Source organism: Apium graveolens, chromosome 4 (genome assembly GCF_009905375.1).
Source record: "Apium graveolens cultivar Ventura chromosome 4, ASM990537v1, whole genome shotgun sequence".
NCBI classification, from domain to species: domain Eukaryota; kingdom Viridiplantae; phylum Streptophyta; class Magnoliopsida; order Apiales; family Apiaceae; genus Apium; species Apium graveolens.
The window spans coordinates 118,234,995-118,241,210 of NC_133650.1; positions in this window are offsets into that span (position 1 = coordinate 118,234,995).

Here is a 6,216-nt window from a genome sequence, read left to right on the forward strand (position 1 = left end):
AAATGTAAATACTCAATATAAGTTATTTTAAAACCATTGAATTGAAAATTGTAATGTTACATTTCTATATATATATATATATATATATTGCTTAAACATATGAATTTAAAATTAATTTCTGTCAATTACTCTCTAACTGTATTTCTATATATATAACTTAAATATAAAAAAAATTAGTTCTATATTACTCGGCATCGCCTTACGGCGACACCTCGTAGTTTAAAATTTCAAAAATTAAAAAAATAAAAGTACTCAATATAAGTTATTTTAAAACAGTTGAATTGAAAAGTACACTGTTACATTTCTACATATATTGCTTACACATGTGAATTTGAAATCATTTTTTGTCATTTACTCTCTAACTGTATTTCTATATATATCACTTAAATGTAAGAAAATAGTGCAATATTACTCGGCGTCACCTTACGGCGACATCTCGCAGTTTAAAATTTTGAAAATTAGAAGATATAAATACTAATATAAGTTATTTTAATACTGTTGAATTGAAAATCATAATATTTTACCTGAATACATATACAAAACATATAAATTAGTGCGTTAAAACAAAAGTCATTATTCTGCTAAAAGAAATTTTTTATTCAAAAGTATTTTAATATTACTGTGACGCCTCGTAGTTTAAACATTATACAATTAAAATATTTCTTTTATCAACACAGATCCATATCAATGCTCTATAATTTGCAAAATGATTCTCCAGTTTTCTAAAAGATTTGCTGGAAGCCTCTTGAACTGTAGATGTCATGGAAATCACAAATTGATTCCAAATAGCTAATAACACGATTGCAAGCATATGTGTGTTCTGCAAATGTTTTTAAAAAAAGTTAGCGAAAAACATAGATATGAAACAATATACTATACGTATTCACATGCTGATTCTATTCCTGATGCTGAATTTTCCACAATATTCTATGTGAATTGTAATCATGGAGAATATAATTGAGAGTTAAGATTGTAATCAAATCCTGATTCTAATCCTGATACTGACAATCCCTGATTCATATCCTGATCCTGATTCATATCCTGTTGCATAAGAAATCAGGATTTCTCAGATGTTAATATGCAGAGTATGCTCCAATAGATGTGAGAAATGGTACGAATGTAACTGATATAATTAAATCACACCTTACATTCCAACATAATAAGATTGTGCCTGACTGTCTCCCCACGGTCATTACTTAATATCCACATTCTTGTCGCTCGAACCTTCAATGTCCAAGCTACTTGAATAACATCCAGAGTGGACAAATGCTGATGGTCGTCCATATCTGAATGCAAGAAAAGGAGAAACTTAATAAATTATTATGGAACTTCAATATATATTTGAGGAAATAAAAAATGTGTACCTCTATTACCTTCTTTTGATGTTTGAGTATAGGTTGAGAGCCCAAACATTTGAATATATAGTACAGTTAAACGAAATTGAATATCGTAGAGTTGCATAATCTTTTTAACTTTTAAACAGATATACACTATTTTCATTGATTAATTGACTGAGAGTTTGTGTAGCCATAATATTCTCTGTGAATTGTAGTCATGGAGAATCTAATTGAAAGTTAAGATTATAATCACATCTTGATTCTAATCCTGATGCTAACAAACCATGATTCATATCCTGATACTGATTTATATCCTGATGAAGGAGAAATCCAGGAACATATCCTGATCTTGATTCATATCCTGTTGCAGAAGAAATCAGGATTTCTCATCATCGGGTATAAAATTAGGATGTTAATATGCAGAGTATGCGCCAATAGATGTGAACAATGGTTCGAATGTAACTGATATAATTAAATCACGCCTCACACTCCAACATAATAAGATTGTGCCTGAATGCCTCCCCACGGTTATTCCTTGATATCCACATTCTTGTCGCTCGAACCTTCAATGTCCAAGCTACTTGAGTAGCATCCAAAGCGGAAAAATGCTGATGTTCGTTTATATCTGAATGCAAGAAGAGGAGAAACTTAATAAATTAATATGGAACTTCAATGTATATTTGAGAAAATCAAGAATGTGTATCTCTATTATGTTCTTCTGATGTTTGAGTATAGGTTGAGAGCCCAAATATGTGAATATATAGTACAGTTAAACGAAGTTGATTATGGTAGGGTTGCATAATATTTTCAACTTTTTAACAGATATGCACTATATTTATTGATTAATTGACTGAGAGTTTGTGTATCCACAATATTCTCCGTGAATTGTAATCACATAGAATATAATTGAGAGTTTAGAAAACTTGCTTCATGAATATTGTGTCTAACACAGTAAGAAATGGAACATTATAACCGGTAACGCGTAACTTGCATTTGAGGGTGATGAAAGTGATATAGGTATAAAATATGCACATCGATGGCATAATCACCCGGATAGAAAGCATATTCATCAGTTTCCCTTAAAAAAATTAAATTCTGAAAAATTTATAAGATATGTTGTATTTAAACTTGCCACTAATAATGTCAAAATAAAAAAAATAGAAGAATAAGTAATAAAAAAATAATGTAGGATGTGTATTAGTGATACCACATTTTTTCACTCCCCTATGCTTGAGCAACGTGTGATGATTACCAAATTATTTAGATAACCAAATTTCTTGTGGTGAGTCAAAATCCCCTTCAACATGCTTAAAACTGATATCATGTTTAAGATTTTCACATTCATCTAAGATTACCCGTGCATGAAGTATCATACACAAAATTATATTGACGAAATTGCAACAATAACCAAATATCTACATAAACAGATGTAGTATATGCATTTGTTTTAGATATTAACCTTATAACCTACTTTAGTTAGACTATAAAGGGAGATGAGGGCTCTAAAAAAATATGACGTTATCAAATGCTAATCAGGTTTGAAAATGACACAGATGACATAGAAGTACTATAAGGATGGTTGAAATACCCATCAACACAAATTTTGATTCTCAAACATGACTTCTTTTCTTGATCCAAACTATTGAAGATGTAAATTTGTACCTTTTCTCTTGACTGATCCAATAACTCCTTAAATAATTTCCCCTGAAATGATTCAACAATTATGCTATAAAAAACTATATTTCAACCTAAATCTTTCATTCATAGACACCGGGATAGAGTTAATAATATAAGGTAACCTTCATCAAATATGTAAGCAACAACTATGGATATGGATGTAAACAAACCATGTGGACACATATATATTAGTAGAAAAATTTACACAAAAAGAGCGTAGCCTAAATAATAAAGTTGATATTATTATTTAGAAATATCATATGGACAAACCTTATAATGTGAGAGATAAGAGGATAGCCACCTTAAATTGACGCCACCAATTTTAAACATTATAAAATTATTTCTTCAAAAAAAAAGATAATAAAATTAAAATATTTGTTTTCTCGACACAGTTTGATGTAAAAAAATTTAAAATTACATAAATTACCTGAATTATCAAAAGATAAATATATAATATAGACAAATGAAAATTATATACTTATATTCAAAAAAGCTGAATTTTTATACACAATTTAGTTCAATATTACTCGGCGTCGCCTTACGGCAAAACCTCGCACTTTAAACTTTGAAAATAAATGTAAATACTCTACAGAAATTATTTTAAAACATGTTAATTGACAATCACTATATTATATTTGATGTATACAATTTGCAAAAGTAAAACATTAGTGCATTTAAATTATTTTTCAACGAAAACGTTTTATTAAAAATTCATTTTAATATTACTGATAGCCACCTTAAACCGACACTTCCAATTTTAAACATTATCAAATCAATTCTTCAAACAAAAAGATAATAAAATTAAAATATTTCTTTTCTCGACACAGTTTGATGTAAAAAAATTTATAATTACAAAATTACATTAATTGTCAAAAGGTAAATATATACTATAGAAAAATGAAAATTGTATAGTTGTATTCAAAATAGCTGAATTTTGATATACAATTTAGTTCAATATCCCCCGGCGTCGCCTTACGGCGACACCTCACACTTTAAACTTTGAAAAAATAATATAAATACTCTACATAAATTATTTTAAAATATGTTAATTGAAAACTATTATATTATATTTGATGTATGCAATTTGCAAAAGTATACATTAGTGTATTAAATTTATTTTGCAACGATTTTTATTTTATTAAAAGTTCATTTTAATATTACTGATAGCCAACTTAAACTAAAACCTCCAATTTTAAACATTATAAAATTAATTCTTCGAAAAAAAAGATAATAAAATTAAAATATTTCTTTTCTCGATATAGTTTGATGTAAAAAGTTTTAAAATTACATAAATTATATTAATTGTCAAAAAGTAAATATATACTATAGACAAATGAAAATTATATAGTTATATTCAAAATAAGTGAATTTTGGTATATAATTTAGTTCAATATTACTCAGCGTCGCACACCTAGCACTTTAAACTTTAGAAATAAATGTAAATACTCTACAAAAGTTATATTAGAATATGTTAATTGACAACCAATATGTTATATTTGATGTATACAATTTGTATACAATTTACAAAAGTAAAATATTAGTGCATTAAAATTATTTGGAACAAAAACTTTTTATTAATTTTTTTAATATAATTGATAGCCACCTTAAACTAACTCTTCCAATTTTAAACATTAAAAAATTAATTCTTCAAAAAAAATATAATAAAATTAAAATATTTCTTTTTTCGACACAGTTTGATGTAAAAAATTTAAAATTACAAAAATTACATTAATTGTCAAAAGGTATACATATATTATAGACAAATGAAAATTATATAGTTATATTCAAAAATAGCTGAATTTGGTATACAATTTAGTTCAATATCACTCGGCGTAGCCTTGACACCTCCCACTTTAAATTTTGAAAAAATAAATATAAATACTCTACATAACTTATTTTATAATATGTTAATTGACAACTATTATGTTATATTTGATGTATACAATTTGCAAAAGTATATATTAGTGCATTAAAATTATTTTGCAGCGTAAACTTTTTATTAAAATTCATTTCAATATTACTAATAGCCACCTTAAACTCACCCCTCCAATTTTAAACATTATATAATTAATTATTCAAAAAAATTATAATAAAATCAAAATATTTATTTTCTCGACACTGTTTGATATAAAAAAATTTAAAATTATATAAATTACATTAATTGTCAAAAGGTAAATATATACTATAGACAAATGAAAATTATATAGGTATATTCAAAATAGCTGAATTTTGATATACATTTCAGTTCAATATTACTCGGGTCACCTTAACGACACCTCACACTTTAAACTTTGAAAAAAAATATAAATACTCTACATAAGTTATTTCAAAATATATTAATTGAAAGCCGCTATGTTATATTTGATGTATACAATTTATAAAAGTAAACATTAATGCATTAAAATTATTTTTCTAACGGATTTTTTTATTAAAAATTCATTTTAATATTGTTGATATCCACCTTACATTGACACCTCCTATTTTAAGCATTATAAAATTAATTTTTGGAAAAAAATATTATAAAATTAAAATATTTCTTTTCTCGACATAGTTTGCTGTAAAAAAATTTAAAATTACATAAAATATAACAATAATTTTGAAATGCAGATAAATATAATTCTTCGAAAATGTAAACTGTGTATGCATATATTTTGAAATGCATAAAAATATCACATAAATATCAAAATATCTCCCTTTTAAATTTTTGGAGATTTTCATTAATTCATTCAATATTTGAGATTTTAATATCAAAAGATAATTGACCTTAAAAAGAATTATTATATAAGGTTACATAATTTATCCAAAATTTTCATAGTTTAATATTGCACTTTTATCTTCATAATAATTTTTTAACATAATTTGAATGAACTTAATAATTTTATTAGTTAATTACAATAAAAAGTATGCATATAAACTAAATTTATTATTTATATACTATGATACTTTTTAATATGATTTTTTCAATAAAATTTAAAATGAATAAACTTGTACTAAATTTATTATTTATATACTACCCAATTTATGTAACTATAAAACGTACATTTTTTTATAAAGTTAATTGATATATTAAAATAGAACACAGCAAGTCCTCATAGTTCAAGACATTAATATAATTGTTAAATATAGCATGCATTCTTACATAATCTTGGACCAAATACAGTGGGACCAAATATACTAAAAAAGAACCCACTGACTATTTACT